At 33.1% G+C, this 27,698-nt stretch overlaps 1 protein-coding gene across 1 annotated transcript in view; it reads right to left on the bottom strand.

Moving 5' to 3' along the window:
* LOC118747286 overlaps positions 1-27,698 on the bottom strand; it is a gene marked incomplete in the record, with an annotated part of 304,434 nt that overhangs the window by 248,820 nt on the left and 27,916 nt on the right. Inside the window, 1 exon segment of the mRNA XM_036481289.1 lies at positions 9,492-9,549.

Below are 27,698 nucleotides of genomic sequence, written 5' to 3'. Positions count from 1 at the left end.
TCTTCTGCAGAGAAACAGAGTTTTCCGATCGTAAAATATTGATTTTTAAGAATTCTATACTATTTCTAAGAAAAGTGGTTTTTTCCCATATAAAGAACATGGAAAACTTTGAGCGCTTTGAGCGACCTCTAAATATCTTTTGATTTCAAAATAAAAAAAATATGGGTACATTTTTTTCGGTATAGAAAAATCGTAGGGGTGATAGCATCAAAATTCCAAATTTACATTTTCACACGCATTTTTGGACCACCCTAGTGCATACACATGTAAGCTCATAAGTAGATATTTATGCATGAACATATAAGTTTAATTTTGAGAAACTTTCCATGCCCATTAATGTTTGCTGTAGGCTATAAAAACGTGTATGTGTGTATGTATATGCATATGTATATTTGTGTACAGTAGATATGTATGCAATATGCCATATTTATGTAGAAAGAAGAAGAAGCAGAACTCGAGATTGTAGGGTCAGCAAAATTAATAAAAATGTAAATGTAAAGTTCATTTGCATGATGTGGAGGATAGTATTTTGTACGATAAGCCCAACACTAGCAGCAAAGCGTTTTAACTAATATGAACAACTTCAACTTATTTACATGTGCAGCTTCAATTTGTCCTTTGGGCTTTTCATTATAATAGCTTTTCACTTAGCACTTACATAGGTACATATGTGTTTATGTACATTCAATAGTTCTTCGCATTTTGCAACTGCACTTCAGAAGTACATCCGACCCAAAAACGTGCCATCTTAGTCTGACAAAGGCCGGAGAGCTGCAGAGAACAGGCTCTGTATGCTCATCCTCCAAGCAACATGTATACAGTGAGTCGTCGATGTTACCATGGATAGTAAAGAGGCTCACATCTAACTCCTTTTATGACTGACCTTTTTGGAAAATTCTTGATTGTTTTGTAGATGTCAGTATTGTACCAATGGTTCTAGTGAGCCGTATTTATGAGATACTTGACGTAACTGTAAGTTTCCGGTTTGGCTGATCCTACAATCGGGTCTAATTTGATGCTCCAAATAATGCCCGTTTGCCAATTCATAAGCAAGTTCGTTAGTTTGAATGCGAAAGTGTCACTGTTCCATTTTGCAACAGAATTCAGCCTCAACTTCTTGAACAATTCTTGAAGGGGTATAAAAGGTCTTAAAGGCCTTAAGTGCAGTTTGGCTGTCACGGCACCTCCTTTCGTAAAGTCTCCTACTTTTTTTAATGCAGTAATTTCGAATTGTCATTATACCCGAAACGGGAAGCATTCATATGCAGCTCTACTTACAATATTGTAGTTATCGTTAAAGAAAGCTTTCTTCTTGATATGTTAGCAGGCTTTTTGGTCGTTTTTTTGCTAGTGCAAATAAAAAAGAAAGTTTTCATTGCTTCCTTGTGGGACCTTCTTTTCAGCCAAAAGAGACTAGTGGTATAAAATTCAAATTCTAAGGATATTTCTCTGCCCAGTTCTAAACAACTCACTCTGCCCGGAATCCGATCTTCGTGCCACAATACAAAAGAATGCTGCCAACAATAAACAGCCCACCGCTGGTCTAAAGCCATGTATATCCAAAGCACCATAGCCGGTCTAAGAAACCAAGTCCTACTAAAGGTTCTCCGCAACTATTTAAAACCTATAGCGATCGATTTATCTTTAGCTAAAATTAATAGCTTCTGATTTCGTTTTCCGTTTAAACAAGCCTATGGCTGGGTTTCTAAGGTTTAAAGCAATTTCCTGCAAATTATACCATTAATCAATGTAATTCAGGATTATCTGTGTATTTAAACATACCAGCTAAGAGCGCAAGCGTGGATGTGAGCGAAGTCTTGCATTTCCGTTATGAGTGAATCAACTACCAAAAAGAATAGGACAAACTAGAGGACACCCACCTGCTTGTATACTCTCCCACCTTTGGTATGGCACAAAGGCTATATCCTCCCCCTCTCGGCTAGCCGTAGAATACATAGAATCAAAATTAGTGTTGTCAAAAGTGCCTAAGAATCAGCAAAGAGTCCCATTATACACAGCCTTGCTTTCAACCCCACTTCAGAGTTTGTAGCAGGGTCGTGGGAGCTGATTCATAGAGTACACTCTGGGTGAGTACTTAGGGGGTTGTCCACCAAAACCTTTGATGTAATGTACTCTTCTACCGTGCGCTCGAGCCTCTTCAGCATGAATAATGTTAAACTTATTGGCCTGAAGCTGTCCGATTTGAGGATAAGGACTTCCATAACTTTTCTCCAAAGACTGGGAATATGGCCAAATGGCAAACAGAGCCTAAAACCTCTTATAGGAGTCCTTATAAGCCCTCTTGCCCATACTTAAGCATCTTCGGATTAACACTATTTGGGTGTGGTGACTTAAAGTCTTCAAAGGAGGGTAGGGAAACCCTAAATTACAATTCCCTTTGCTCTCACCTTCCATATCGGAGTTTACAAACTTACATAGACCGTAAAAGCATAAACAGACGGCAGCGTTGATCCGGATCAACTCGAAAATTAACTGCAGTTGATCCGAATTAAGTCCGAGTTAATCCGGATCAACGTTGCCGTCTGTTTAAGCTTTAAGATATCTACTGTTTTTCAAATTTAAGTACTTTTTAGCAAAAACAAACCAGCGAAACATTTTAAAATGACTATCACATTTAGGTTCCCCTAAAGCTATTTATTACTTACAAATTAAATTTAACCATATTATCAAGATTTTGGCATGCGTCACGAGCAACCTGCGTAGCCACATTTTCCGTATTAGCATTTGCCAACAGCGTGTTTGTCCAGTTTTCAAAGGAGTCAAAGTCAGTCAAGTAACCAAACATTTGCATATAGCCACAAGCCACAACGTTGCAATGCTAATGACATTCGCTTGGTGGTCTTCAATGTCGTCGGTAAGCAACCGCATTAACTGTAAACAATGATTGTGCTTCAACAACCTCCAAGGTCAACTGTCAGCTTACACCAGAGAAGTGTAAATCAGGCGGGGTCAGAGACTGATTTGTCTGTGGTTTCAATTGCCGGTGGCGCACGCAAAGAAAAAAACCTAATTATCTGCACAAAGAAGCTGCCAACACAATGGCAGACGTGGATACCAACCTACATACATAACACAGACACCTTGCGAGAGCCATACAAATAAATCAGACTAAAGGGAGCTCGTTTTTGGTTTGGTTTTTTTCTTTTTGTTTTGCTGAAAAGGTGTCTGCGTTTAATGAAATTACGAACAGAAAACATCAAAAAAAAGTTTGAAAAAGAGAAAATGAAATATAAAATGTAAAAGTCTTCTTTTAACTTTTACTTATCGCAGCAGAGAGGCTAATTTACCAGCAGAACTGGCCACTCACGAAGTCAGCCATTAAATCATTTTTAACCTTTCGCTGTTCACTCACCACCCAACTAAGCTGTGTAACAGTAAACAAAGGATTCATCTGTGAGGCGGCAGCATTCATTTCATTTCAGTTCACTTCATTAAGCCCATCAATGATGGGGAGTAGCGGTACTGTCGGTCATAGTATTTGGTGAACTCTTTCGGTGGCTACCTGTATGCTGGAAATAATGAACTTCCAAGCACACGTCGCAAGATTGCTAGTGTTAAACATATGGTGAAAAATATTCGGACGCTTTTTCAGTAAAAAAAATAATAATTTACAGTATTCACACATTTATTTAACCCAAACATAAATAAGTTTAATACACACGCAAATAAATCCAACTCAAAGCAAATCCATTTAAACTAAACGCAAATGAAATTAAAGAAAACACAAATCAGTTTGACCCAAAGGCAAACTAAATAACCCTAAATGTAAATCAAATTAAATCCAATGCATTTTTCCATGAAATTAGAGGTTGAAGCTGGGGTTTGGAATTTTTGAAATTATGCGCTAAAAATGTACCCAGAGCTTTTATTTATCTTTCAGCAAAAGCTAGCGAAATTTTTTTTTTATAATTTATTGAAAAAGCCCAAGATAAAGTCTTCATTTCCCATATGATTAGCATGTGCTTGGAAATAGTTTTTTGCATATTCTGACGAACGTGTAATTTTTTTTTAATGTTGTCACCTTTGAAGATCGTGTGCGATATGGTCAAAAATGATAAATTGCTATAAAAATACAATAAAACTATTTATTGCAAAGTTTTTGCAAAAAACTAAAATACAAAAAATATTATAGTTTTCACCAAAAAGCACGAAAAATTTTCTAATAGGTCAGCAATTTTTGATTCTCTATCATAAATATAAACAAATTTCAAATGGTGCTGTGATAAAACCTAAACCGGAATTTCTTGTTGACATAAAGAAACCGAAATTAATTTTTAATAAATTTAATGGGAAGGAAATTTCGAATTGCAAATATTTTTTTGCTAAACTATTGAAGTTAAGTTCTGATGTAAATTTAGAAGAATCAAACTTTTTTTTATGTCTAATATACTTTAGAATTAAGTATTTGAATAAAAAAATAAATGCTCAGAGACATTGGGATAGTAAAAGCAAGAAAATTGTCAAAACGGTTTTATAAATGAGTGTATTTCATTTACTGCAGTGGGCGGCAGGCCATAGCTCACTGAGCGTTCTCTGAGCACATGTGTGTGTCACACGTATGCGAAGAGCGGCAGCTAAGCAGTGCATTTAACGCACACAGTGTCACTTATTGAATCGTTTGAATGTTTTAGAATGCCGACCATGATTTAGTGTATAATTTTGTGTAAGTATGTATTTCCACATTTACATTCAAATGAAAATGCAATAACTGAAATGAAGCTGATTCTAATGAAATTTTCAGTATTTTCATATTTATAAAAACTTTCATTTCAAAGATATTGAGTTTTATCAAATATGGCGAATGCATAACAAACGGTTAATTTCTTTGTTTACATTTTTTGACATTACTGTCACTTCTACCTTGTTGAATATGCCTTGCGTTTTACTAACTGTAATTGCATTTACACACATACGTACGAGTGACGATGTCCACGTTTAGATAAATCGCTTGAAGCCCTTCAGCTTTAAGTGATTCCAACAAACTTATAACACTATTCCGATCCTCCACGAAAGTGGGGACATTCCTCTTAAAAATTTTCTGAATTTTCACTAAGCATTAAATGGCAAAAATTGTAATGCCAAAGTTGGGCATTAAAAATATTTGTGTCATTACGTAAAAAAAAATGATCATTATAAATTTTTTGTCATTTCAATGACTAGTGGAAATTCGGCATAAGTCTGTAGAAAAAACCATTTGTAAATCTTTGGCCTTTCCTTCGGCTTCTGACATACTTAATTTCGTCGTTCGTTAGTAATAAAACAAAATAATAATAAAGTTCCTTAGACCTGGGTGTTTTTACAACCAAATTGCTTTTAAGGTTTAAGTGTCGCTATATTGAGTTTAAACGTGGTGTATTTTTTTGCTGCCCTAGATCCGGGCCTATTGGCACTTATGGTGAATCCGCCCCTGGCGTTTGGGTTAAAATGATTCGGGTTAAATAAATCTGCGAATGCTGTGAATCGATTTTTTAGTTGCCTGCCAATATTTTAACTTTCAAAATTAGCTAATTTGGCTTACTCATATTAGATATTGAACACACTTCCACAATAAACATAATAAATTTTATTCTTAAGTGTTGAAAGACAATTCACCTTCAAAATATTGAGATATACTACCTCTGAGTTTTTGTTTCAATGATTAAAAAACTCCAAAACAAGCTACTTCACATATTTCCGATTATTATTTTTTGTACTTTAAATTGTTATCAGAAAGTAAAGAAAACAACGAAGTACATATATTAAATTTCTCGCATTTCAGTGATCAATATACATACCTTCCAAAATTTTATTCCACTAATCTTAATATATTTGCTTTTATGTCCGCTTTGAAATGGGTTTAGTGCAAATGTGACAGAATGGGACTGAAATGACGTGGATTTTAAACTTACAAGCATTATTTTTGCAAGTAAGAACCACTTGTGTAAATTTTATTTTATATTTGCTGCTAGCGATTGTTTTCTATTGTGCTTACTTACATGGCGAGCATATTGCAAAGATTTTCAATAGAATTCATAAACCTCACCCGATTCGGTCGCAAAAAGTGAAGTTTGTTTGTTAGTTTAGATACTGATTCTTGTACACATACATATGCATTTTATATACTTTCTTTGACAAAGGATTACCTTTTTTTGTTATTTTTTGTACAACATACATACATAGTTGAACATACAAATTTGCTTGCTTTAAGCATACTAAGCCTTTAAGTGGAAACGGAGGTTTCACACAACGATTGAGGAGAAGTGATGGCGCAAGGCCGTAGATCCCGAAATATTTTCAAGGACGGCTCTAAAATGGCAACGGTAGTGGGTGCCGGGATTTCCTGAAATTTCCACTCAAATTCGCAAAAAACGATGGCATCCTTTGCGGTGTCTACTTTAACGCGTAAAAACGAGCTCCAATTAGCAACGCTAAGGACCTACCTACCGGTCTATTTGCGGCTCAACGCCGGCCAAATTAACTTAACCTAACCTACAGCCGTTTGAGAAAAAATTTAAGTCTTAAAAGGCAGTTCCAAAATACATATAACACAGAGCAGGATTTCGTATGTATGATCATTAGGGTGGTCCAAAAATGCATGCGACAAAGTAAAGTCGGAATTTTTAGGCTCTCACCCCCTAAGGTTGTTCTATACCGAAAAAATATAACCCTATTTTTTTATTTTGAAGTCAAAAAATTTTTAGGGGTCGCCCAATGCCCCCAAATTTTTCCATGTGTTTTATATGGGGAAAAAACCACTTTTCGTAGAAATAATATAGAATCCTTAAAAATCAATATTTTTCTATCGCAAAACTCTGTTTATCTGCGGGGGATTCCCAATTATAACACCCAATTCTTTGCTTTACCCTTTTTACGTCGCAACTATAATTTATAGGACCGCCAAAAACCTCGAAAAATGCAATGGATGACCAATAAAAAAAACTTTAGTATTAAAAAATGTTTAAATAAACAATTAGGTATTACTACTGAAAGTCTCCTGAAGAGAACCAGTGTTTAGTGTTTTTGGACCACCCTAATGATCACACATATGTATTTGCCCCCGGCTTCTTCATTACATTCTTCTTCATTACATGAAGCTTCATTTCAATAGCTTAACTTGATTTGGTGCTTATACCATTAAATTAACTGTTTATACACTGTGTTAAGCTGCACATTCTGCAAAGTGGATTTACAAGCTGTTTATAACTTTGGTATTTGAAATCCTATGAATACGCTAAGTGATGGCACGTGATTGCGCAAACAACAAATGTAAAGAACTAGCGCCTTTCATTGTTATTTCACACGCTCCGCTTACCGGTTAAACGGCAGCCCGCTTGCCGGCGCAAATTGTATGTTAAGCATTTGCAGCTTACATAAAACTCGGCGTCAGGTTACTTTTTTTTTGTGCCGCTCATTGCGTGGCCTCGGCCTTAGACATATTAGGGCAATTCATCTAAACGCGTGAATGTCTCTTAACAATGTAAACCTCGTAAACTTATTTAATTTTGTATCGAAAATCGGTTTATTTACGAGGTTTACGCGGTTGAAAGGCATTTACGCGTTTCCATGAATACCCATATTATTCCTCTTCAGAGAGTATAAGCTTTGAGACCTCTTTCGATCCCACTTAGGCCAAATTTGCCTAGATGTCACTAAAGATAAACACCTCTTTACCTTTTGAGTCAGTACGAAGTTCGTTTAATAACATAATTACTATTGAGATATTTGACCACTTAAGCTTACATTTTTTTTACCCTATTTTTATTGTCATCTGTATTTGTTACATTTAAACAATTGTATTAGTTATCACAAGGTACTACTTTAATAGCATGGATTATCTCTTCAACCGGGTGAAAACGTTTTGGCAGGATGTCATTTCTTTTATAAATGGGTTAGGGCGGTCCAGTCTTAGAATATAAGAGACAGCATGTTTTTTGATTTCTTCTGCAAGAGTTAGGACTTTAAGATTACGATGAGGTTACTCGTTTGTGACATAAAAAAAGTAAGTGCGCCTGGGCCCCACTGAAGAAGTGAAACTTACGTTACATATCTATTTTGTCTCATAACCCATATATGTACACACATATGTACATACACACATACCTTCCTTTCTCTTCATTTTTATCTTTACACTCTATCGATAACAAAATCGTTAGTAACATCGAACAAAATATCGATAATAGAACCATTGGTAATAATATTAATAGCAAAATTGGTTAGAAAGTCGATAAGAATGTCGATAACAAAATGGATAGCAAAATCGATAAATAATTGATAACCAAATCGATAACAAAAATCGATTAGAAAATCGATTAGAAAATCGATAAAAATATAGACAACAAAATCGATAAAAATATCAGTAACAAAATCGGTAAATAATCGATAACAAAATCCATAAAATTATCGATAACAAAACCGATAAATAATCGCTAACAAAATCGACAACAATATCGATATTAAAATTGTAAAAATATCGATAACAAATTCGATAAAAAATATCGATAATGAAATCTATAACAACATCGTTAACAATATTGGTTTTGTCAATATCGATAAGAAAATCGCTAAATATATCGATTACAAAATCGATAAAAACATGGATTACTATATCGATAAGTTCCGAAAATATCTATAGCAAAATCGATTCAATATCGATAAAAAAAATAGATAAAAATCCCGATAAAAATATCGATTATTATATCGATATGTCCCGAGAATTCCAAAATAGTTCCCAGATTGAATCTCTGTGTCTCTATCTATATCCTTTTCACTATAATTACCTTTATTTTAATCTTTCTTCCTCTATCTCCATCTTTACTTTTACCGGTATCCTCATCCTGACCTTTTTCTTTATATTTATCTTTGTTTTTATTTTTATGTTTATCATATTCTTCATATACATATTCCCCTTCACCTTTGCACTTATACATATAAGTAAAGTGTTTAAATTTACCTTGGTCTTCATTTTTGCCTTTATCTTTACGCATAACTCTGAATGACGTACACAGATGACTCGCGTTTCAGACGCACCGTCTATGGAGCCTATAAGATTCACTGTCATTTTCCCCAACGAAAAACGTTTGCTTTTCGTTTTTGACAATTGTACCATAGGGTACGTTACATATGTATGTATGCAAACGTTTCAATTACGTGAGAAATATAATTTTTTTTCTTTCTGTCGATTTTCATATCCAATTCAATTAAAAAAACGTTTTGAATTTTTTTTTTTTGTTTTATTTGTTGCAGCCATCCGTTTTGTGTTTAGTTTTTGTATGCACATATCTTTTTCTCTTCAGGTTCATTTCGTTTGTGGTTTTCTCTGTAACTACAAAACGACAGTAGTGTACCATCGCCAAAGTGAACTCAGCCAGTACAATACAGAACTGTTGAAGTAATAAATGAAGCGTAATAGTAGCGTACAATATACAGTTTATTTTCGTACACTGATAGGAATATTTTACACGCAAACATACATATAAATTTTATTGTCTTACCTGCAATATATTTTCTTTCCAGAGATGCAGAGAAAACTTTCGTTTATTCCTTTTAATTCTGAAAAAAGGAAACAGAAAGTTTAAGAAGAAAGTTTAAAAGTTAAGAAGAAAATCATTTAAAAGTTGTGTTTCTTTTTAAGTAGAAAAAGTCATGTTATTTTTAATGTGTATTACGCCACAATAATTTAATAATGTTTTTGCGCTTTTTACCAGGAAAAATGGAAAAAGCAACAAAGTCTAAGAGGTGGAAGTTACAGCTGTTATTTCGGAGATCTCCACATCTCCTCACCGTGGTTCGAAAAAAAATACAAGCGTTACGTATACGCCATGTGTATCTATTGGCGAACCCATGCTTTTACTGGCTTAGTTTGCAGAGCAAAGGCAAGTAATAAACAAAAAAAAAAAGGAAAGCATGTATCCTTCATACTTTCTATGTGTGCTTCTTCAACTCAAAATTCGTATGTTTTTTTTTCGAATTGATTTGAAAAACATTTGCTTGAGACGTGCATGCTTTCTATGTGCCAAACTATTAAGTCTACCATTTTTGATTCTTAGTAATTGAATTCCCATGATAATTGTTTGTTAGTAGGCCCCATGGCTAAGTAAATGCAATTTATTAATTTAGCAATTTTGTATGGAGGTGCGGAATTAATTAATAACTCGAGTAATAATTAAGGTACCGCAATACAATTTAGGGAATATGTAAATAGATGACCAAGAATAAATGGTGTGGAAAACGGGCTAAATCTGATAATAAACACGCCAACTTTTTATATAAGTGTAATTTTCAGATATATGGAGGCGCAGAATCAATTTATAATTGGAGTAAAAATTAAAATGTCTCGATAGAACGTAGGGAATATGTTAATAGAAGACCGAGAATGAATGGTGTGGAAACTTGGGAAAATCGCACAATAATCACGCCCATTTCTAATATAGTAGAAATATGAAATCATCAAAAGAAATTAGGCAAATTTTCACCCAAACGTTTTCGTTAACAAAGAAGACTGACCACTAAACAATTAAAAAACTGTGCAGTCACAACGAGTCACTGTATGGTGTGGTTTTTGGGCTAATGAATTTATCGGACGGTAGTTCTTCGAAGATAATGCCTGTAATGCGGTTACTTACTCTCTAAAGGCAGAGCACAACTCAACCGTTGTTAGCCCTGTAAAGCGAGGGCTAATGTTGACAATCATAAATATTTTGCAATCAATCACATGCCATTAAGATGTTGCATTATGTAGACTTACCTACAGAACCTACAGAGTTGTAGTACGCTCTTATAATTGTAAACGATTTTTTTCATCAAGCAGCAGCGAGATATAAGGCGCTCAAATGAAAGAGCTCAAAGATTTTTTTGTATGAGATATGAGCAGGGAAGAATGCACATGACGTATGAGTAACATTCTTTCCTGCTCATATTTCATACAAAAAATCATTGCGCATTTTCATTTCACTGTTCATTCCTTTTTTATTTACCCATAGATTTTCTTCTTTAGTAGCTTGATTTTGTTGTAACAGAACAGTCTTTAAGAAAAATGAAAAAAATTTACACATAATCTGTTATAAGTTTTTATTATGTTTCACCTGTGAGTAATCAAATCTTGCAATAAATTTTTACCCAACTTTCTGATGAGCCAGAGCATAGAAATTTCAAACTTAGCTCAGAAAACGATGACAATGCAATACGAAAGATTAATTAATCGGCTAGGTTCATATTTAAAATGTATATTATTTACATTAAAAGAAATAATTCCACACAAATACTGTCTGATAGGTGGCGCAGGAGTCGAGATATTTAGAAAATCTGTACATATGGTCCGATTTTTTTTCATGTTTTTATTACTTAAACGGAAAGAAAAAACTAAAAAAAAATGCCATTAGGGGGTCCGGGGTCAATTTTTTTTTAATAAGAACTAATAAAAGCTTGTTTTAAAAAATATATATTTTTTTAATTACGCACTTATTTATATTTGTTCCTTGTTAAAGTTTCAATCTTTTTTTGGTTGTTTAAAAACAAAAAATCTGGAATTATTAGTCATATTCGCAGAAACTATAAGGCCAACTAAAGAATGGAGGATTTTGTTAGCTTACAATAATTTTTGGCATAATTTTTGTTTAAATTGTTAAATTTTTTCATAAGATATACGTGATTAAGTGGAACCACTTTTTTAGCTGAATGCGGTAAATTGCGATTATTTCGTAAGATTATGCATTAAAAAAAAAATTAACTCGATTTTCGGAATCAACAAGTAATGAACTGGATAGTGGCATCCGGTGTACATTTTTCTTTTAACCAATGTAATTTATTTGCACTAATTTCTAAAGCATTTGTTTTTTGTGACCTTTGCACTAAACTGCTCTGACAACTGTCCGATTTTGTTCTGCCCTGCACTGCACTGCACTGTTCTACCCTATGTAGTGTGCACTCATCGAACACAACTATAGGTTCAGCTCCCAAGTAAAATTACATGCAGTTAAGCTGGCAACCGCTATCTACTTGTAAAATTCCAACATTTCTTTGCCATTTTTGCTCTACATAAATCAAATAAATTTGAAAGAAATATGGCTGATCTCAACAAGTTACTATGTAGTTGAAGTAATAAGGCAAAGGCAAACAAAAAAAAACTAATGCAGTAAAAACAATAAACTTGAGTCATCAGTTATTCCTAGTCAACAAATGTTACTGCTGCTGTGCCTCTATCTATTCAGTCCATCTATCAGCAGCATTGACAGCTCTACTCTTCCTTATTGTATGTGAGTCCAGTTATACAGTAAACGTATGACTAGCTGAGCCACCACCTACAGTGGGTATGGAAACCGGAGCTCCTACATTGGTACATATGTACAAACTTTGCTGCTCAGATATCTTCGCATCGGGTAGCAGTTGTGGTATTTTTTTTTTGTTTTTCTTTTTTAGTTATTCACTTCGCTCTCAGCATGTTTTCGTCCTTCTTTGGCTGCTACTCTGTGTCTTTTGCGTGCCTGCAAGTAGCCGCTTCAATTTTCTTATGTAGCTTGTGCTTACGTATTTACAACGAAGCTACATACATACCAAAATATGTACAGCTAACCAAAAGGTTTCTCGCTATTGTATATCTTTCAGTTCGTATAGAACTTGCATTTGAGTTTGTTGCCACCCCAATACAATATTCTCTTATCTATCTCTACCTAAACGTGTGACACCAGACACATTCCATTTTCAAAGACGTATGTACCGTTTTAAGATTTATGTTTCTTCGAAACCTTTCATCAGTGCTCTACTATTTATTCTTAGTTCTGCGCGCTTGTCCTTATTCAATACTCGTATGGCAACAAAATTGCAAAGCAATTCGAATATGGTAAGTTTATTTGTTCGTGTGCATTTCCATAATATTTACATAGGATAGTAATATTATGTTCCAGTTGTCATGACTGCTGTCATAGTCCCCCGCCAGGGAGAGGCATCTGTCTCACCTACTTCGCCTTTTCGAATTGTGATCATAATTGTTATTGTTATTATTCTTGGGTTATTGAATATTCGCCTACATTTGGTTGGTGACTTCTATTCTGTCGAGCTGGCGCGCCCCTTCCTCTACGTACTCTGGTATTCAGATTCCGTCATGTCATTGAAAGTGGTTGGACTAATCAGTTATCCTCATTTACTGATGGATTCTGTAATTATGACAATTCACCGAAGTGAAGAAGAAAAACGTGATAATTTCGAAAATAGACTTGCATTTATGAAAGCATATAGACATGACGTACAAACTTATATAATACATACATACGTATGCTTTACTCATTCACCCGAATAACAAACACAAGTGCATGTGCAAATGTATAATTTTGGGTGTGTATGTATTTGTATGCATACGTTTGTATGTATGTATATCTCATTGTGTCATCATATCCTTACTTCCATTGGTGAAGCTTTGTGCTTGCGCTTTGGGGCGTAAATCCGTTTGTTCTACATAATTCACTGAGATTTTGAGAAACGGTAACTAACACTCTCTAACGGATTCTAATTTATATGGTAATATATTGATGTTAGAATATGCATATACTACTGTTAGTATACAAACATAAATATGTACTCTTCAATACACTTTAATTTTCATTTTTTTTACTTTTTATATATAAATAAAGACACATCGTTAGTAAGTTAGAAAATATTAATCTTGATTAAGTTAAGAGCTAAATTTTGATTCACTAAAACGTTTTTCATTTGATGTTTTCCAAGCCCATTTAAAACAACCTTTTGGAAGAGTTGTACAGAATGCCCAAGAACACAAACTGTATAGACTCATTTAGGAAGCGAAGAGACTTTATCATTACATTGTAGGATTCTAGTGAGTTATGCGAAGTTTGCTGTTCACATGAGATATTTACGGATGCAGAAAAAATTAATACGATAAACAGCGAGGAATTACTAAAGTCTCTTTATGTGGTGCATTTAAATAGGCTTCGGGGTGGAAGCGGAGTTGTGGTGAGTTATGAGGACACAATATATCCAATATCGTAGTGTACATCCTCTATGAGATCTACATACCTAGTCTTCTACACTGAGAAAAATTTATAATATATTTATTTGCACAATTTTGAAAATATTTGGGAACTATTTATATATTTCAAAGCTGGTGATATTCTTCTAGGTTGAGCGAAGTCGTTAATTTAGTTGAAGAATTCGTTGGGTTTGGTAAATGCTAATTAATATTATTTCGATACATATTTCATGATATATATATATATATGGCCGGCATAAAAAAAACTACGAATTCGTTTAAGAATTCGGGCTTCGACTTTTTATTTTTTTATGCTTTTTCCACATTTTTTGTTTTTTTTTTTATATTTTCTTATATTTTAGCAATTACGAATTTAAACTTCGCTTTTGTTTTTTATTCGATTTTGTTTTCGTTTATTTATTTTTTACTTTTAAATTATTTTTTTGTAATTTCATTAAATCCAAGTGGTTGAATGCTTCTCTTACGAAAAAAAAATTAAATCAAACATAAAATTTAAGTGTGGATGAATCGTCAGTTATGTTTCATTCTGTCTCATCTTCACGGAACCTATCTCAGCAGCTCGTGAAACAAAAAATTTTGAATTAATTATCTATACGTAGTGTTAAACACTAATAATGGATCAAACCAAAATCGCTTACGCGGTTACAGCGCCAGTGCAGAAGATGAATAAAATAAAAAAAATTCAAAATGTGCAAAATTTACCAAGTTTGCCCTAAAGTACATTTAATGCAGAACACATTTCATGTTTTGTTTTAGTGATGTGAGATGGTACACAGGAGTACTGCAAAACGACAGCGTGCACAACTCATAAAAATTAACGCCTGACGCAATAACAGATGTCGAAGGAAAGATTTTGCTGCATCTTATAAAATACAAAAGGAAAATATTTATTACTTTCTGGGAAAAAATTTAATTTTACTATACACCCGACATGAAAATATCAGATACTACTATTTTAATCGAAATGAAATTGTGACCACCATATTGGGGCCATTTCTATAATATTTTACTAACAGTTACCTTAAATACTATATATTTTGGCTATTAGCATAAAAAATTAAAATTCTAATGTTGACTTTTGGCAGTTTTTTGAATGCCTTCTCTGTCCCTCTGTGCAGTGGTATGAACTTTAATTGCCAATTTAAATCCAATTTTACGTATAAAACTTTGCTTTCAACAGTTTTCCTTTTTTTTATTTGATACCCTCTGCACATAAAAACATACAAACGTACACATACATATTTATATGTACATAAATATCACATATGGATTAGTGTGTACTGCATTTATCACAGTCTTATTAAACTACGTAGCCAACATTATCACGCCACTTTTCCTCCAAAAAACAAAACATTGCTTTATGATATTATCCCTTGTGTTAACACTTCCGGCGAAAGTTATTCTCAAATATTTGCCTTGTGCACCATGAAATTTTATGATGGATTTCTACCGCTGACGCAAAAGTAAAAGTCACATAAAATCGCTAGTGTTGCAAGGGGTTAGGGGAATTTAAAAGCAATGCATACGATTCTAATTGTATGACATTGAGAACGGAGAATGAACTGGCGCGAATGACTTAATGCATTTGTATGCTGAAAAAAGAGTGATGAAATTTGAAGAGCTTTTCACTGTTCGCAGGCTTTTAATTTTATTGCGCAGCAACCCAGGACGAAAGCAAAAGTTAAGGAGTATATTTTTTATGTTGCTTATATTGTGTGCACTTAGATGCATACTCATATACATATGTATGCATTTTCATGACTTTATTCAATAAAAAATGTGAAGTAGAATTTTTTGCACTATCAATTATTATTTTATTTTATTGTCAAGGCATCGAAAGTAAAAAGAAAAAAGTAAGTGCGCCTGGGCCACACTGGAGAAGTGAAACTTACGTTACATACATATGTATCTAGTTTGTCTCATAACCAATATACATACATGCATATGTACATACATACATATATACATCTGCTTTTGCTTAAGATTATATTTTTTATCTGTTTTCTATCCAGATCCCTACTTCTACACCTGTTCGTTCTAAATAATTACATTTGTATTATTCTGTTTCCCTTTATCTCCTTTTTTATCTTTATACTCTATCAATAACAAAATCTATAGTAACGTCCAACAAAATACCGATAACAAAACTGATAAAAATATCGATAACAAAATTGATGAAAAATTCGATCCAAATGGCGACAGCAAAATCGATAATAATATTGGTAGCAAAATCTATTAGAAACTCGATAAAAATATCGATAAAATTATACATAACAAAATCGACAAAAATATCCATAACAAAATCTATAAATATCGATAACAAAATCGAAGAATATCGATAACAAAATCGTAAAATATCGATAAAAAATTGATAAATGTCGATGACAAAATCGATTAAAATATCGATAAAAATATAGATAACAAAATCGATAACAAAATAGTTACAAACATCGATTACAAAATCGCTAACAAATTGATAAAAATTTTGATAACAAAATGGATTATTATGTCGATAAGTTCCGAAAATATCCACAGCAAAATTGCTAACAGTATCGATAAAAATATCCATAACAAAACCGATAAAATGTCGATTATTTCATCGATAAGTCCCGAGAATCCCGAAAATCTCTAAGATCCCAAAATAGTTTATAGATTGAGTTTCCGTGTCCCTATCTGTAGTCTTTTCTCTATAATTTCCTTTGTTAACCGACTTCCAAAAAAGGAGGAGGTTATCAGTTCGTCGGAATATTTTTTATTTTTTTTTATGTATGTTACCGCATAACTTTGCACGACGTCAACCGATTTCAATAATTCGGAAAGGTAGTGTCTCAGAGGTGGTCCCATACTAATTTGGTTTAGATCCGATCATTGGATCATGAAATATATAGATATATATATATATTTTTAAGTCGGTTTTTTTTTTGCTAAAAATTACTTGTTTTAATCTTTCTTCTTCTATCTTCGTCTTTACTTTTATCGGTCTCCTCTATGTCTTTATATTTATCTTTGCTTTTATTTTTATATTTATCATTCAGTCTTCATCTACGTATTCCCTTTCAGCTTTGCCCGTATATATATAAGTAAAGTGTTTAAATTTACCTTGGCCTTCATTTTAGCCTTTATCTTTACGCATCTTTGTTTATGTTTTTATTTTTACCTTTGCCTTTATCCTTTTTCTTATATATGTATGTACTCACATTTACTTTCGTACTTGTATTGGTCTTTTTCCAAGTGTTATTCTTTAACCTTTTTTGTTTTGTTAAATTAATAACGTACATACATTCAAGAAGCATTTGTTTATTCAATGAAGTTAGCACACTTCAAAAGCACGGTTTGAGTATGTTCGTGCTTTCTGCAAACCTTTATTTTAAATGCAAACAATGATATGTTTGTATGTATGTATCATAACATCAGGTTAGCTGTCTACAAATTAAACGATTCATCATTTGAACTACAAATGCTGACCGAGCGCCAGTGAAAAAATAACAAAGCAAAGGGACTATCAACAAGATGATCTAACGTTATCGTAAAGCAGCGCAAGAAAAATAAGGAAAGAGTCGACGTGCTATCGTTTATGAAGTTCTTTGTCCTCAAACAAAGCGGAAGCAAAATATCTCGCTCGCCTTATCTTCTCCTGCCAATTCCACGCATTGTCCCTTTAAAGAACAAAATAAATCAAACAAAATGTACATATGTATGCGCATGTTTACATATATACATAGTTACTAAACACACATATGTATGTACATAAATATTTTTGTGTAAGCATATGTAGGTATGACACTCAATGCTTCATAAATCCTTAAAGCTGATTCCATATTATATTTATTTATTCACCCATATTTTGCTAGTTCTGATGTGTTAGTGCGCTTTGTAAATATAAATTCTATCCCATCTGCAAGAAGAAATGTGAGCGGCAAAAACAAACAATAGAGTTTAGGTGCTGGTAACGAAAACGTCATCAAAGGCGGCCACGTAAGATTTTAGCAAAAAAATTTATGAGAAAGTAAAACTCATATTAAAGTCTTTACAGTTATTTTGTTTAATTCAGTATATAAATATAAAATAGGTCCGCTTTAAAATTGTCCAAAAATATATATTTTTTGCATTTGATACTACACAACTTAAATTTACCTTGAAACAGCTGGAGATTAGAATGACTTAATCAAATAAAATGTTCGTTCTTGTACGCCTATGTGCATATAAATATACATGCATATATGTATATGTATGTATGTAGAAATGTATATAAATAGACAGTAGTTATATGAAACTGAAGTTTCAGAAGCACTTCTTATCAAAAATTTAATATCCGTTAATCCAGGTCGTATCATAAAGACGGATTCTCTAAATATCTCCACTCCAGCCCCATCTGTCGGCACAATTTTTTTAAAAAGTATATTTTATGATGCAGAGTATCCGGCGTCGTTCGGGGTAAACAAATAAAAATATAAAACAATAAGAAAGATTCTCAGTTTAACACAAATTGAAGGAGACATAAAGTACTTTTCTTATTTAATTTAAGGCCTCCTTACGAACAGTACTCTAATTTTTTGTTGCGGTGTAGAAGCATAAGTACTATACGGCTCTTCGGACATCCCACTCGTGAGCATTCGATAGACAATCACATGTCAAAGCAAAGTCTCAGAGAATACTGAAGACTTTGAAATTAAAATGGAAGGTATGTGGGAATAAGTGGGACTGCTTACAGAAACACATCTTCTCCTTTGCCGCATTCAGTAATAATTCATGCTGCAATTATATTGGTCATCATTTTCTTTACTCAAAATCTTGTTTCATTATTAAGCAAGGACGGAAAATAATTTCAAATTTTAACCAAAAAAGTCAACAAGTTGTAATCGTCGTAAAACAATTTAATAATTTATTTTTCAAGTTTAACCAATAAAGATTAAAAATAATAATAAATATTTGAGTTTTAATTTTTCGCGCAAAAGTAATTATTATTCCTTGATTTTTATTTTTTTCGATCAAAAATAATAATTATGATTGAGTTTTATTTTTTTCGGTTAAGAATAATGATCATTCAAAAAAATCAAAAGCTATACCAGCGGGACTTCCGCGGTAACCTTTTCAGAGGTATCTACACCCTAATAAAGGTATAAGTTTCACAATTTTCAGGTCAAAATTTCAGTAAGTTGCGTCTGTAAAGCCTTTTCAATTTTATGAATAATCATTATTTTTAAGTGGTAAAATAAAACTCAATAATAATTATGAAAATAAAATATATATATAATTATAATGAGCGAAAAAATAAAAATCAAATAATAATAATTTCCGTTGAGCATAAAAATAAAAATCATAAGATAATGATTAAATGCTGATTTAAATTATTTTACCCATAATGATTACCGTCCCTGTTATTAAGGTTAGGTGGATTAAGATACTTAAAGAAGAATGAAATGCGCCTTAATTTTTTTTAAATTGACATTCTCTGAACGTAGAGGGCATGCTTGGCGGGAGGTGCTACGGCTTCTTGCACATTGCCATTCATATAAACGCCATGCCCTCTTGTACAAACTCATTTGTATACACTTATCATAGATCTCCTCACGAAATTTCAAAGTTATGTGAGTTAGGGGTCCGAAGATATGGCAAATGTGAGATTTCACGGCTATAGAATGTGCCGCGACCCCTTATACAAACTCACTTATGTTTGCCTATTTTAGTTATTTCTTCACATAAAATTTCGAACTCATGTGACTTATTGTTCTCAGTTACAGTTAATTAAAATGTGTCACCAGTAAGATGCTCCACGCCTCTTTTACAAACTTACTTATATATATGAATACCTTACTTTAAACATCTATCATAGATCTGTCTTCACACCAAATTTCAGTCATGTGACTTATGGCTCCGAAGTTATGGTTGATTAAAAGTTTCTCACCTATAGAATGTGCCACGCCCCTTTTACAAAAGTATATCTACTTTACTATAAGCATCTGCCATAGATATGAATGTCAACACACCAAATTTCAAAGTCATGTGACTTATGGTTTCGAAATTATAGCTGATTAAAAATGTCACGCCTATGGCAGGTGCCACGCCCTCTTGTCAGATCTGATTTTTTTATACTCTAGATTACGTCCGAGGTCACTCTCTATATTCCAGTTAAAGCCCCATAAAAATCCATTGAGTAGTTCCGGAGATTAGTGAGTTCAAACAGACAAACAATCTATAGTTTAGTATAGTATAGATTTTTTTTTTCAATCTAGTATAATTCGTGAGCTTAGGCGTACTTAATTTGTGACCTGTGAAGATATGATGATAAAAATTTGAAAGGTCGAAAAGTTCTCTCTGTAAGACCGCAACTAGAATGACAAACATATAACAAAATAAATATTCGAAATAGTATACACCCTGCAAACCATTTTTTCAGAGTATTCTGAATCGTAAAGAAATTTTAACGAATTCTTAAAGATCCCATCCGATTTTTTTCCGAATTTTCTAAAATGAAATAAATTACGCACACTTCCGTTCTTTTACGAAATTTCGGCAAAAAATCGGTGAAGAAATGAAAATAATGCTGCTATGTGAAGAATTTCTTGCAGACTTTTTTCAGAATTTTCTTTATTTTTCGTACAGAAATTTCTTTACGAGTTCGTGTCAACCACTTCATATAATTTTCTTTGAAGATTCGGAAAAAATCGTTACAGAAATCAGATACTCCTAAAGATTTCGTTAAGATTTCGGGAACTTTGGTTTGCAGGGCAAATAATGCTTATGCACACATTCATGTTTATATTTTTACGATTTCTTGGAAGCTTTAAAGGGTGCTACATTTTTGTAAAGGCTCCATTAGAATCTGAAATCTGCTTTTTACTTTTTACAAAGAATTCTTAATATTTTTGTATTAAAAAATTACCTATACTTTCTTTGTAATTTTTTCCCAGGAATTGATAGAAACTGATATATTTTGGCGTTGTTAGTTTTTTTTTAGACTTTCCTCGGAACCTCTTAAGGGGTTTATTGGAATTTTGTTGGCCCTTTTGAAATTGTTTTCATAACAAAACTTTCTTGATACTTTTTGAGCAGAAAACTGCCAGTAGTTTTTTATTTTCCGAAATTAGTAGAGAATAAAATGATTGGCTGTTTTTCAGTTCAGGGTTTGTAAGATTATTTCAGGCCTTTTTGGTATTTTGTGAATAGGAATCTAATTTTTTTTTTAAGTTAAAAATACAGAACTTTCTTGATGTTTTTTTAACAGAAATTTGTATGATTTTAGAATTAATTGGAAATTACGATATTTGCGTAGTTGTTCCTGCAAAATCTATAATTTGTCCTGTATTTGGTAACGAGCTATGTATTATTTTAGCAATTTCTTTTACTTCGTAGTTTTGTTTCTGATAATGGAGACTAATATGAAAGCGAATACGAATCCGAAGACAAATACGAATACAAAAGCATATACGAAGAACACCCGAAGACGAATTTGAAGACCGATACGAACACGAGTAGAAAGACGAATATGACAATGAACAAAAATATAAGGACGATTAGGAAGACGATTACGGACATAAATGGTAGTAGGAAGACGAATACGAAGAATATACGATGACCAATACGAATAAGGATTTGTACCAAAATGAATACAAATACGAAGGCGTATATGAACACGAATACGAAGGTGAGCACTAACGAAGGCGAAGAAGTCTTCGGCACCAGTAAAAAAAAACTAGAAAAGTGATCGATTTTCTGCTGTAACTGACACTCCTTGTTTACATTAAAAATGCATGAAAAAGTTGCCCTAATTGTACTAAAATAAAACATTTCAATAATTATATCATCATCCCATGTCTTTTGACCGACTTCAAAAAAAGGAGAAAGTTATCAATTCGTTTTTCGTATTTTATTTTTTTATGCATGTTACCGCATCACTTTGGACCACGTTAACCGATTCCAATTATTCTTATTTTAAAGGGAAGGTGTTACCTCACTGGTGGTCTCATACTAGATTGGTTTAGGTCCGATCATTGCATCGTAAAGAAATTAGCGATAATCTTAAATTTTTATATGGGAATGGTAGTCGGTTTTGTTTTTTGCTCAGAAATTACTTTTTTATTTTCTTGTCTTTATCTGTCGTTCAAATATGTATATTAAGTCTAAAAGAAGGTTTTACAACTGGCATTGTTATCAACAGGGCCCTGCTTGAAAGGCATCCTATGTATTACACTGTGCGACAAAAACCAAAAATTTTTAAAACACGAAAAATGTATATACTCAGTGAAATTCTACTGAACTTTTCCTTTTAATTGATACCCATATTGTTATTCTATAATGCACCGAATCTTTTGAATCATTTTTTATTCAATCATATTCTAAAAATTTCAAAGTCCTTAAAAAAAAAATACTGACGTCAGTGAGAAAAACTAAAAACGCAGTCTTACTATATTTGGCCCCCAGTTTTGTGAATATACCGATTTTTTCGTATGTTAAATTGACTGTCGCACGGTCTTGTACATATATAAGTCCGAATATAAGTATGTGCTTACCAGCTTCTTGAGCAATTTCACTTAGAATAAAATTCTAAAATCACAAAATCGATCGAAAACGCAAATACGCACGCAAACATCACCCACATATTCATGAGGTCCTTACATTGCTTTCACCACACGCACTTGTATACATAAATTCCCTCAAGTCGAGGTGAACCATGTATGTATGTGAGTATGTAAGCACCAAATAGGGATTTCTAAAGTAAATACATACAATACTGCTTCGCATACACGGTTGAGTGAATGTGTGTACTTTACAATCTTGTACATACATAAAATTGTGTCCATTTTTACGTGCAGTTATGAGTTTGTAATTTGAACACATATACTATATACATGTGTACATACTCCTGTGTGTGTGTGTGTGTGTGTTACCATAAGCGGAATGTTTACATTTTACTATTTTTCTTTATGCGCGTTATCCTTAAAAATCTTTTCACATGTTCGTTTTGTCAATGGGAATATCTAATCTGGCTAATAAAAGAAATGTATCCGCAAACAGCAAAGACAGACAGCTTAGTGGCAATCAGCCGCAAGCTATGAAACTTTGTTCTGTTTGCAATTTTCTGTGTGTTTGTATTTTAGGTATTTGAGTAGGAGAAAAATATGCAAGAAAATAAGATTGTTAAATTTTAAACCTAAGCAATCAAAGTAAATAAGCCTGCATAAGCGCATTAAAGAAAATGGCTGCAAGCTTTTCAATCGGTTTTTATTTGCGAATTTAATATTAAAAAACATCAAAGGGATATTTTATGGTATTAGATTTTTTTATCTGGGAAAAAGATGGTTAATAAGCGGCATAAAGTTATTGAAAAAATTTTATGAAAATACCTATGTTAACGGATTTCTGCAAGTTTTAATATTGTCTTAATTCGTGGATGTCTTTATTTTGTGCCATACAAAATTTAGATGTAGACATTTTAAGGACCACTCTAATGTGTATGCACGTATTTATCTCAAGTGCTTTATGCTCCTGGCAAAGCAATTTGGGAGTTTTCGCAATTATAAAATGTTTCATTTGTTGGCTTTGCGTGTGCATATAAAATTTATATAACTTTGTAAATTTGTTAACAGCAATTTTTGCATACTTAGACAAATTTATGTATGTATATGTGTGCATGCGTGTGTTGAATAACTTAACATTTTACATATATGTATGTATATTCCACTTAAGTTGAAATTGTCTTTTATTAGATGACAGAAGTTCGCGCTTCAACGCTGAATATTAATTTTGTAATTTAGCTTTTATATGGATGCATGCATGGATGAACGTAACTGTTAACAAAGTGAGTAATTTTCCTTCTTTGTATTCGGAATAACAATGACGGTCGTTAAGAGAAAATCTTATACTGAAGTTATATCTTAGACAATGGAAAAGAAATTCGTACTGCATAGTTAGGATTACAGATTTTTATTATGAATTCAAAATTATTACCGACCATCGCCAAATTTTGTCTCAAGTGATTACAATGTATGTATGTATGTAAGTATGTTTGTTTAGTTCAAATCTTACGATTAATTTTTAATCAACTTGCCGATGATCTAGAGGCTTCAAACTTCAAAATTAGCTCAGAACCCGTTGACAATGCACACGTCACTGATGGCAGCTATAACTCTGAAGTGGTGAAGGACTTTGTCTAACTAAGATTCAGCATAAACACCACCAACAGCGTCAGCTTGGAGATCAAACGAAGATTAACTCTGGCCAGAAGGTCTACTTTGGGCTAGGAAGGCAATTGAAAGCAAAAGTAGCGCCCTCTTTCGACGAACAAAAATTACGCTCTACAAGTCTCTTGTTATGCCCATACTTCTATATGGCGCAGAAACGTGGACGATGTCGATCAAAGATGAGAAGGCTACGTAAGTTATACGACGGGTATAGGAGAGCATGAAATGATGAACTGTACTAGCTTTTTAACGACACAAACAATTTTGCCTGTAGGTGGCGCAGGAGTCGAAATATTTGAAAAATACGTATTTTTGGTCCGATTTAGTTCATATTTAGTAGGGGTGTGCCGTATACCGGATTCCGGATACCATGTAAAAAATAAGAGCCGGCTTTGGATATGTGATCGCATATCCGTTAGACTGCTACAATACAATAGGTTTGTATAGTAACCAATAGTCAGTACTAATTTGTACTGGAACCTGCAAATTTTTACTGGAAAAGCGTATGATAACCCAAAAAATTTGCAAGAGAGCACTGAATCGAGAGCGTAACAACACGGGAGAGCTGCAAATTCTTGCTAGTGAAATTTTTACTAGCAGAAATTAGCTAGCTGAAGAAGAAGAAGAATAAATGTCAAAAGCCGCCATTTGTTGAATTGGTTTAGCACAAACAAAAGTAAAAGGAGTTTAAATCAAAATATTGTGACTGTGTAAGTGCTTGTGTGTAAAGCAGAGTTTAAGACTGATTTATAAATAGTAAAATGTTTACAGCAGAATGTCAAAACAGTGCAACGACTGTTCACTTGCAAGTTTTTGCTAGTTTTGTGTTCATTAACTTTTTCTGCTAGTTTTCTCTTCTTCTCAATTTTACGCTCTATTTTGCTTTTACGCTCTCGCTGCAATGTTTTACTGGAGAAGTTACTATACAAACCTATTGATTCATGCGGCAATCGAGACTAATAATTGAGGGATTCACAGCGATGTCGTAAGTGTCGTATTGTTGTATGTCGTAAACTTTAAAAGCTTAAATAAATGTTTAGAGAACTTGAAACTACAACCAACTATTTTTTAACACTGCGAAAATACATAATATGACTTGGATGGTACCTTGCAAACCCCTTTAACATGTTTTTTAGACGTTTAAAATTTACGACATACAACAACACCACACTTACGACACTGTTGTGAATACCCCAATTGTGTTTATTCTGCTCAATCAAACATAAACCGGGTGCAACAGCAATTGTATAAAATGAGACAAGCGTGTGACTGTACACACTTTAGTTGGAACAATTTCTTTATTATGCGATAATTCAGCATGATAAAAATGTGCCAAATTGGGGAATTCGCGGCACGTATGTACTTATATCAAAATAAAAAGAATCGCATTTCCTCGGCGAAAAAATAAATATCACTGCCCAATATCTCGGTTTTGTGCAAAAAACTTTAGAACTACGAAGGGGTAGACAAAGTTTTGATACTCGTTTTGAAAAGCATGCGCCTTAATCGCTTTCAGAGTTGTCGATTTGCCGAGCGTAAATTCGAACGGGCCATTCTGAAATTTCTACAGCTATTACTTAAGGCGGATCTCCATAGCATGCGTATACGTATGCGTGAGTTTGACAGAAAAATTTAATATACAAATTTGTATTGCAGCACATATATAGCAATGCATGAAAATGTAAGAAAATTGTATGAATTTTGCTATGGAGATAGGGTCGCCAACATTTTCGAAGACATAGTACTTTTTCAAAAAAATTTGGAAAAAATATAGTATACTTCGAATATATATAGTACTTTATTTTTTTTGCAAGAAAAAGTAAAAGCGATTTTTAAGTGATGGAAAAAGTTCTTGCTGTGAATGCCGAAGTTGTTGGAATAGGGAGTAGAAGTGAAATAATTTTAAGTAAATTTTTTAACTCTTTCTCAGTGTTTTTAACCTAACCTAACCTAACCTTCTCAGTATTTTTAAAAATATGTTACAATCACCTTTTACTTTAAAGAATATTTCATTTAATATTGTTATTTCAGTATAAAGGTCATCCATTTAATACACATTTTTCGTGCAAATTACTGAAATATATTTATATTTATAATTGAAGAAACGCAATAATACGTACTATATATTTTTTTCAACAGTATATAGTACGCCGACCAGAAAAATAGTACAATACATACTATATATTATATTACGCTTGGCAACCCTATGTGGAGGTCCGCCTTTAAGTATTCAAGCACAGTGTTGAAGATAAAAAATCCCAATTAAAACAAAAATATAATTTGTTATTTCTGTTTAAAAAATTCAAATTGTATCGACTTTTTATATTCTTCATTTGAAAGCGAAATAAAAGATAATAAATGTTATGATGAATAAATAAGTTATCCATTAGTAAAATATCAAATCTCGATAATCGCTTCTATTTTTCTCAACTACCGAACTGCATTCATTCTAAGTAAAACGCATAATCTGCTTAACATTTCAGCTTAACAAACTCTACTAAGTCCTTATAAAATCATCTTCAGTAAAAATCATATTTGCATATTTAACCACTTTCAAAATTTTATACATACATAGATCCTAGACAAACTATATAGAGCATATTCGCACATCCGCACTTCTATCAATAAATGTCAAAAGCATTTGAGTTGTCGGTTGTCGGTTGTCTGCTGTTGTTTGCTAACCGCAGCTTGCCATCAATGCCAACACCACGGTCATTGTCAGTACTTGACTTAATTCATTTAAAGTTAACGCTTCTACTATATACATACATATATGCGTGCGCGAACGAAGTAAAAGGCGTACGAAGAAAATTCGAGGCGCACCAGGCAGCAGTCGGAAGGAAAGGAAGAAGTTAGCTAACAAAGATTTCCAAAGCAAAAACAACTGCAACTAATGCACATACACTTTGGTTTTAAAATCGATTGGTTCTGCATTCGTTAGTTTCTGTGTATGTGTGTTCTTACATACATATGTATGTATGTATGTATGCAAAAACCAATCAAATTTTCGTAAAAGATAGCGATTAAAAGTTTATACGAGAAAATTCAGGTTGCGTACTTTCTTAGCGCATTGAAAATATTTACATAGGTATGAGTGTTTCCTACTTACATACATACATTAGCTTGTAAATACATACTTAGTTACATATGTACAAGAAAGTCTTTCGACCGACAGACTCCTCAAAAGTAAAGCGTGCTTGATGGACTGAGTCAAAAAACTTTGCGCTACAAACTTTTTATTCTAAATAGACAAAGTTTTTCTTGTTGCCGAACATTTTGGGTAGATGTAAATAAGAGGCAAATCAGTGTTAGTAAATAGCACCATTAGTTTAATGAACTTTATTGAGGCACTTGCTTAAATTATTTGCACTTAGAAAAACATGGATCTGGAGGCTATTTGGCGTGACAAGCGTCATTAGTGGTGAATAGGTTTTATTTAGCCCATTTGACACCATCGCTCAATTGGAAGCACTTAGAAGGTGCACTAAAGAATATTAACAAATTGCTAGACCAATAAA

This window comes from Rhagoletis pomonella, unplaced genomic scaffold, assembly GCF_013731165.1.
Source record: "Rhagoletis pomonella isolate Grant_MI unplaced genomic scaffold, Rhpom_1.0 Rhpom_scaffold_00011, whole genome shotgun sequence".
NCBI lineage: Eukaryota > Metazoa > Arthropoda > Insecta > Diptera > Tephritidae > Rhagoletis > Rhagoletis pomonella.
Note: the sequence above shows the minus strand (reverse complement) of the source record. Positions and strands in the feature narration are given on the sequence as shown.